Source organism: Talpa occidentalis, unplaced genomic scaffold (genome assembly GCF_014898055.3).
Source record: "Talpa occidentalis isolate TD23 unplaced genomic scaffold, MPIMG_talOcc4v2.1 talOcc4.2, whole genome shotgun sequence".
Classification (NCBI taxonomy): Eukaryota; Metazoa; Chordata; class Mammalia; order Eulipotyphla; family Talpidae; genus Talpa; species Talpa occidentalis.
This window is the reverse complement of record NW_023602073.1, coordinates 30195719-30204859: the sequence shown is the minus strand read 5'-3', so window position 1 is coordinate 30204859 and position 9141 is coordinate 30195719. Positions and strand designations below refer to the sequence as shown.

General features: G+C 48.3%; 1 pseudogene; it reads right to left on the bottom strand.

Moving 5' to 3' along the window:
- Window positions 1-240: 240 nt before the first annotated feature.
- Window positions 241-9141, bottom strand: part of LOC119251137 (patr class I histocompatibility antigen, A-126 alpha chain-like) — a 31377-nt pseudogene continuing 22476 nt past the window's right edge.

Genomic DNA, 9141 nt, shown 5'->3' with positions numbered 1-9141 from the left:
ATGATATTCTCATGATGGACACAGGTATTGTCTGGGCAATAGTGTTTGTTTTCCCATCAGTAAAGGAGTTCAGGTCACAGTGTGGGGGGAAACATTTGCAAATCACGAATCTGATAAAGGACTGTATCTACACATAATACATTTGTTCAACACCCTGAGAACTGACAACACCAGAGTGAACCCAAAGGGAAACCATGACTTTGTAACTATGATGTGCGGGTTCATCACTTGTAACCACATGTCAGTCTGGTCTTAACACATGATTTGGTCATGATGTGTGAAGAGTTTTATAACTTGAGGAATGAAGTGTAATTTACTTTAGAAAGCATATTTCATGCTCAAACAAGGACATTTAAATAACACTCAAGGATATGCATAAGTCATTCCCCTCCACCCCCAACACCCCAGTGAGCCAGTATCTGCTCAAAACCAGTTAGCAATTTATCTTTTCTCTTCTAAAAAAAAAAAAATACACACACACACATATACACACACACACACGCATATATATGTGTGTGTGTGTCTATGTTTTTTTAATCTCCATGCTCCTGTCTGGGCAATAGTGTTTGTTTTCCCATCAGTAAAGGAGTTCAGGTCACAGTGTGGGGGGGAAACATTTGCAAGTCACGAATCTGATAAAGGACTGTATCTACACATAATGCCTAAAACTCAATGATCAGAAAGAAATAACCTAATATTAATAAGGACAAAATAGTGTAATAAATAAATAGCTAGCACTTCCTCTATAAAAATGTACAAAACTTCCATACAAACAGCAACTGTAGTCATAGAAAAGTAAAAATATGAACAAATGCTCAATATCACAGTTAAGAACAACAGTGACATCATCGCCCTGCTGCCTAGGGTGTGCACAACAGGAGCCTCATCGGGTTCATTGTAAAAGATCCTTAGGGGCTGAGAGACACATCAGAGCCCTGGACACTGTCGTTGCCTGGTTGAGAACAAAACAGAACTTGGTCAGAGATGAGACCACAGGAGGGACTGATGAGGGTGACTCCCCCATTGAGTCCATTTATACTGTTCCCAGGGGCTCAGGGTTCAAACCCCTGATCCACACTTACCTGCAGCCTGACTGTAGCTTCCTCCTTGTCCTCCTGTGGGAAGAAACATCATGTGAGACCAGGGAGCAGTCAGGTCAGAAGACCTAAAGGAATCTTTTAATCCTGCACAACTGGGAAGTTTTCAGAACTGTGAGTAAAGAAAAACCCAGGTCAGGACTGGGAAAAAAAAAGAAAGGACATGAGGGGGGACTGGACCAAATGCCCTCTGGGCAACACACGTGTGTGTGGATGGTACTTCCCATTAACCAGGCAGGGCAAGTTCTCCCTGGGACGTGAAAGCCCTCGGTGGACAAGATCCCCCACTCCCTTCCCTACCTGAGTGCTTCTTCCTCCACATCACAGCTGCAGCCACTGCAGCTCCAGTGAGCACAGCTCCAAGAAGAACCAGGCCAGCAATGATGCCAAAGGTAGGGATGGAGGACTGAGGAGGGGGCACTGGAAGGGAAGGGAAGATCATACCCTGAGCCCCAGACCTTATCCTGACCCCCTGAAGGTCTCCAGAAGGGCTCCTGATGGCCCTGAGAACAGCCTCAGTGCCCACATCCTCCTCCTCACCCCATCTCAGGACTTGGGGCTCCAACAGCCCCTCATGCTGCGCGTGGCACGTGTATCTCTGCTCCTCTCCAGAAGGCACCACCATAGCCGCCCACTTCTGGAAAGTTCCATCTCCCCCAGGCCTGGTCTCCACCAGCTCCATCTCCTGGGTCAGGTCCTCCCCATCTCGCTGCCAGGTTAGGGTGATATCCGCAGGGTAGAAGCCCAGGGCCCAGCACTTCAGGGTGACCTCATGCTCAGAAGTGGGGTGGTGGGTCATGCGTGTTTTGGGGGATCTGAGGTGGTAAATCAGAAAACTCACTTTATATTTCCTCCATGGACACTGAAGAATCCTCATGAGACCATCCTCACAATGGACAAGACAACTGGTGTGGCAGGAAGAAGCATAAAATGTAAAAAACAGGCTAATCTGGGGAATCTGTGAGATTCTCCTATTCCTTAGAAAGTTCTAGAATGAGGACGAAAACCCAGGGTAGGATGAAGCAGAGGGAGTGGAACACAGACTTTTTATTCCTGACCTGGGTGGAAGGTGAATGACACAGAAAAGCAGGAATCACATAACTGAAAATGTTCTCAGACCAGAAACAAGACTGAGAGAGAAACTCGTGGTTCTCAAACAGGCCCCTGGTCGAAAGGACCCGGTGACGTGTGGTGTCAGGGACTGTCTGTCTTTCTCAGGAGAGACGGGACCCTTCACTGTCCTTCAGGAGAAGCCGGAGTCTCTGGGAGTCTCTCTGGTGCAGAACATGAAACCCAGGGGAGTCCCCCTCTCGGGACTAGAGAGAGGACTCATTTCCCGCAGTGACTCCAGGCAGGGGGGCACCGGGAGGCCTCCAGGCCCCTCTTACCCGTGCGCTGCAGAGTCTCCTTCCCGTGCTCCAGGTATCTGCGCAGCCACCTCAAGCACTTGCCCTCCGCATAGTTCCTGAATTTCTCTGCCTCACCCCGGGCCTCCCACTCGCGCCGGGTGATCTGAGCGGCCGTGTCCGCCGCGGTCCAGGAGCGCAGGTCCCCGTTCAGGGCCAGGTAATCGGCGCCGTCATAGGCGAACTGTCTGTATGCGCGGAGGAGGCGTCCGTCGGGCCCCATGTCGCAGCCAGACATCCTCTGGAGGGTGTGAGAGCCTGTCCAGAATGAAACGGGGTGAAAGCCCCGCGTTCTGTTCCCGGGCAGGTTGCAGAGAAGCCTGGAGGGGGAGACCCTGAGCGACCCCCCGTCCGTGGGGATGGGGGTGCTGACCCGGCCCGGACCCGCGCCAGCTCACCGGTCTCGCTCTGGTTGTAGAGGCCGCGCAGGGTGTCCAGCTGCGCTCCGTACCATAGTATGTTGTCCCTTGGTGCCAAGTCTCCTCGTCCCGCTCCTCCTGCCCCAAGCTCTCCGCCCAGGGCGCCCGCGGCTCCGCGCTCTGGCCTGGGGAGTCGCTGTCGAACCGCCCGAACTGCGTGTCGTCCACGTAGCCCACGGCGATGTACCGGGGCTCCCCGAGGCCGGGCCGGGTCATCGCGGTGTGAAAAACCCTCATGGAGTGGGGGCCTGGGGGCGGGAGGGGAGACACGGGCTATTCTTCTCCCCTTCGGGGGCTCGAGTCCCGGGGGGCGCCCACGAGACAGAAAGTGGGTGAAAGACGAGCGAGAGTGAAAAGCGGCTGCGGGACGAAAATGGCCGGGACTCGGGGGGCCAGAGGAGGCTGGGGTCTCGGGGGGACGGAAAGGGGCCAGGACGGGGCGGGGCCGAGGTGGGGGGACACCTAGGGCGGCGGCGAGGTCGCGCCTTTCCCACGCCCGCCCGAGCCCTCGCTCCCGCCTCTGGGAGCGCCCTGTCCCCTCCCGACCCGCACTCACCCGCCCGGGTCTCCCTCGGGGCCGCGGCCCCCGCGAGCAGGAGCAGGAGGGCTGCGCCCCCCATCCCCCAGGACGCGCCCCCACCCGGGCTGGGGAGACGGAGTCCCGGCGGGCGGGCGAGGGCTTTGGAACGGGAACCGCGGGGCTGCTGATTGGCTGCTCTGGAGACCTCCAGGCAATGGGGAGTGAGACCTGGGGTGACTCACCAGTATCCAGGAGGAAGGACTCGACCTAGGCTGTAAGAAGCGAAACCGGATGGAGTGTGTAGGAGTAATAGGAGGGAGCCCTGTGGTGATGTAACATTTCCATATCTTGTAGGTGGTGGCAAGATGCAAGAAGTAATGAAATTTGCATGGAATAACATAAATACCCAATAGCACACAAATAAGGAAGTATAGAGCTTGGTGACATCTGAATACGGTCAACGGATTATATCCATATCAATTTCCTGGTTGTAATATTGTACAATACAGCAAGTTGTTACTATTGTGAGAATCTGTTTGAGTTTACAATTATTTCAAAATAAAAATTTTAAAGTATTCAAAAAAAAAAAGAAGAAGAAGTGAAACTGGGGAGATGAGGAATCCCCAACAGTAACCTTCCCGCCCCAGACAGCGCCCTGGGGACTGAGACCTTGACAGCCACACCCCGAGTCCCCTCCTCTCCTGCACCAGAACCTTTGAAACACCCACACCTTCTCCCCGAGTCCAGGCCCAGGAAATGGGTCAGCAATCTCAAACATTTTTCTTTCAGGATGTCTCTACAGTCTCACAAATTATTACGGATCCCATGCGTATTTTTTTATGTGGGTTACAGCTTTAAATATTTACTAGAATAAAGGCTTTTAAGATGGTATTACTTTCTTACTTTAGAATATTAATTACCAATGTATGCTAACAAAGCATTTTTTTAAAGATTTATTTACTTAAGCATAGAAGAGCTGAGGTGCAGGCCAGAGATGCTTGGGGTGAGAGGATTGACCACAGACGGAGTGGGGAGCACATCAGGCAGATGTACTGAAACACACTGCTGAGGGGAGCAGGGGGCTAGGCTGCAGAGGTCTGCTGCACTATGTGGGGTAGTTCCCTGGCCAGGGATTGAACTCATGCTGCAGTGGCTGCAGGCAGCTTCATAGGTTGCATCTTAACCCCTTGCACCACCAGGGAGGCCCAAACAAAGCATTTTTAAGAAAATAACTTTCTGTAAACATAAGGATAATGAAAAGAGGGGAACTTTTACATTTTATATTTTTGCAACTGTCATTTTTGTCTCATTAGAAGATATTTTAGTTTCCATAGTTTCTTCTACATTGAATGTTTTGTTTGAAATCTATGAAAAAATATACAATCTCATGGAAATATGTAGGAATAGTCTTTTAATAACCTTTTCAGATTATGGATATTCAACTTTGTTACAACATTCATACTCAATCATAACTATATAAGTTGTATTTTCTCAAAGGTTATTTGCAAAGTGAAATCTGAAACAATGTCATTGAATATTTCCTATTCTGTTATATTAACTCCCTAGCGCTCTCTTGTATATTAATGGATATAGTACAATTGTATGATTTTTTTTAAAAGTTACCTATTGTTTCACTATGTCTTATATAAATATATAGTGTTAATTATACTGGGGTCAAGTTATCCAAAATCACATGTTTTATTTTTTACCACAGATCCCAAAAGAAAAATTAGTCCATACTGTAATTTGTCAAGTTTATAGTGATAGGACTCAATTTTCCATAATTCTGGTTTTCTCTGGGAGTTTACATTTTATCAAGGCAACAAGTGCCCTCAGTTGATTTTTAAAAAGGACAGACTCACATTCGTTTTCAGGAAAGTGTCTGCCAGTTCAACTAGTCTAAGTAACCATGGTTTTATCAACTCATTCCTTCAATTAAAAATGATATTGCCTAAAAGAAGAGGCAAATTCATGTCATACATTTTTCTCCCTGGGACACGGCCCTTTGGACTGTAGCAGACATGACTTATGTGCACGTCCTTGTCATCGTTTCAGACCTGTAAAAAATGTGGATTTCAGGATGATAAATAGAAAATATGCTTTTGTGATTTAACCAGGACATTTTGAAGTGAAACTGGTTTGGATTTTTTTTTTCCTGCGAGAAAGTGGTGGTGAAGAATAACTACACTGCAGTTGGTACTATAATTTCCATTCTTACTAAGTTTTACTTTAGCAAATGTCAAAATAGTGAAAGGCAAATGGTGTCAAAGTAATGTTATAAAAATGGTTTTGTCCTCCTGTATCCCGTGAAAGGTTCTGGGTGATCTCAAGGATTCCACAGACCTACTTTGGAAATGCTTTTTTCAGTGAACTAGGGAGAGTTTCCCAAGTGTTCTCTGCCTTTGTCTCTTATTGAGCACCCAGAATCCATCTCCTTGGTTTGGATGTCCTATTTCCAAAGTTTTTCTTAGAGCTTTGCCCCTGGACACCCTGGAAGAGAACTCATTCCTCAGAGATAATGAGAGAGAGTCCTCAGTCTGAGAAGGGAATTAGAGAGACAGGTGCTTCCATTTGGAACTGGGACTGTTTGTGTCTGGAGGTACCAGACCCACTGATAATCTTTTTTGATTTTGTTTTTCACCTGCTTAATATTATTTCCATCCAGGGACCTCGCCTCATCTTTAAGAGGGATAATATTGGCCCCTTGATTTTATGTGTTTAATGCATCTGTCTTGATGCTCCCAAAGCATGAAGAGCTGTGCTGGCCAACAGAATGTTCTGGAAGAAAAAATGTTCTGTATATGCACTGACCAATATGGTGCCTCTAACTATTGAACACTTGAAATGTGGCTCATAAGCTGAGATATTGCATATTTTACTATATATCATTTAAAATTAAAAAGCCGGGCCTCCCCGGTGGCGTAGCGGTTGAGCACTGGGTTGCAAAGCTGCCTGTGGCCTCTGCAGCGCCCGTTCGATCCCAGGCTGCTCCCCAGCCACCGGAGGAGGGTCCCACATGGTGCGCAGACCTCTCCTGCCGCCCACTGCTCCCCTCAGCAGTGTACTTCGGTCCTTCTGCCTGCTCTGGCTCTGGTGAATTCTCTCACCCTCCCGCGCTTCTGACTGTACCCAGTGCTTGTATAAATAATAAATAAATAAATCTTTAAAAAAAAACTGTTTGTTTAAAAAAAAATTAAATTAAATTAAAAGCCATATGTGGCTTGTAGCTACCATATTGACAGTACATACCTAAGTTTCAGTATCTGCCCCCCAATATTTTGTTGTATAATAAAATTGTATAATAAAATATAATGTATAATAAAATTACCTTTGTGTGGAAGTCATGGATTTTTATACGTGGATTTTAGGTATATCCTTAAAATATGGCATATCCAGATAGTTTAAGCAACATGTATTTCAACAACAGATGGAGAGGTGACATCCCAAATCTGAAAACAAACTCTGTCAAATCCCTGAATGACCACTAAACTGTGCTGAGGTGTGGGACACTCAAGAGAAACTGCTGGAAAACCAGGAAGAACTTAGAGGGCATTCTACCCTTGAGTGACAGACTCAACCCTGGTGCAATCTGTGAATCTGCACCTAAGACTGATGACTTTCCCAATCCACACACGCTCAGAGAACCAGAAGCAAAAATCTTACTGAATTGAGGAATCAAACATCAGATCGGGTGGCTGCATTTGGGTATTTGGGTACGCCAGGAACAAGTGAGTAAAAGCCAACATCCAGTCCAAAACCTTGGTTGACCATTGAATCACATGGAGACAAGTCAAATTCAAGACCCAGGATGGAAATGCAGCAAGTGGAGACTGAAGCAACAGAGCAGGGGCCCAGCTGTGCACACTGCAGGGGCAGATTTTGCCTGGTTCTGGCAAATGTTCAACTTCAGTGGGGAAGAAAAGGAATCCCCAAAAAATAAAAAAGATTCCAGATGTGTTAAATCTTAGATCTTTAATGTATTTGGAATTAAGTGTGATTTCTCCATGTTGCTTGTTTGAATAAAGCCTGACCACTCTCTACAAGGTATCAGAATACTTCTCTCTCTTTGACAAAAGGATATAAATATTTAGTGGCCAGATGATGGACAGTAGAAGTTTTTCAAATATCCACCATTTTTTTTTATGCTCAAGAGGTCAAGGCCAGTTTCCCTCTTGTGAGTCCCTGGACTTGCTGGCTCCCTGCTCATGGAGGAGGCTGGGGTGCCTGTGCCACTTCACAGTAAGGCTCAAAAGGAGCTGTGATCTCCTGCTTGATCTCTCCTGCTCACTCTCTGGGGTAAGATATTTTCCGTGCTGCACTGAGTGGGCACTCAGATAAGGCGACACTCACATGGTGAGGAAGTGAGGCTGTTTTCCAGCAGCCACATGCATGAACCTTTATGTAGATCCTTCCATGTCCATCAAGCCTTTTCTTTGGCCTGACATCATGATTGCAGCCTCGTGAGACCCCCCCCCCCCCCCCGAGCTGAAATCACCAAACTGAAGTTCTCTGGACTCCTCACCCACAGAAAATGTGTGAAATACCAAATCTTTGTTGTTTTAAGCTGCATACTTTTACAGTAATTGTTACAAACATGTAAATGACTAATGCACCAGGAGCAACAATTTGATCAATGGCTGGTTTCTCTTCAGAACAGCTGAGGACAGAAGAGCCTGCAGTGAAATACTCAAGGCCCTCTAGGAAAAGGAGGCCAAGTAAGAATTCTATATCCACCAAAACTGTCCTTCAAAATAAAGTTGATTTTTAGGGGCCTCTCTGGTGGCACAAGGGTTAAGACGCAGCACTATGAAGCTATCTGCAGCCACTGCAGCACAAGTTCGATCTCCCGGCCAGGGAGGTGACCCACGTGGAGCAGCAGACCTCTCATGTCTTACCCGCTGCTCCACTCAGCAGTGTATTTCAGCCCCTATTTCCTCCCTCCCTCACCCCTCCAGGAGTCACCCCTATTGCTAGCCTATGACCTCTTCCCTCCTCCAGCCCATCCTAGGGGTGAAGAGTTTAGAGTTGATTCCCTGGGGAAGGAGCTTCAACCCTGGAGTCAGCAGGGAAACAAGTGACCTTGGGTCAAGGTCTCATCCCAGGAGACTGAGACCTGGTGTGTTTGTGGGGCCATCCTGGTCCTTGCATCCAGGTGTAATGGCCTGGGGACCTGCTCCTCCCTGAAACAAAGTCTGTGGTTATTAGTGGAGAGGGACCGTTAAGTCAGTGTGTGTTTGGGGAAACAGTTCAGACACAGAACCTGATTCTGGATGGAGGTTCCCCCTTGTGTGCACAGTTCTGGTCCTCTGGGAGCCCCAGGAAGACCTGGGAGACCAGAGGGTACCTGTGCTCTGTCCTCAGCCCCGTGGCCACACGGGGGCGCTGCGGCGCTGTCCTAGTCTGGCAGCCAGGGGAGAGGCTGGGTGTGTGTGACTCAGGCTGAGAGGGTGAGCTGGGGCTGAGCATCCCTGGGGGAGGGGGTGAGCTGCCCTGTGAGCAGCCCTGGCACCAGGCTGGGTGGGGGGAGTGGAGGAGAGGAGAGGAGGCCCTGGAGCTGCCCCGTGTCTGAGGTGCCATCTTCTCTCCCCACAGCCTCTCTCTGCAGCCCCTTGATGACCACACCCTGGAGACTGCAAAGCAGATGCTTTTCCCTTCAGCTCCCCGTTCCTTTCCCGAGGGCAATTTTAAGTTTTTCAATT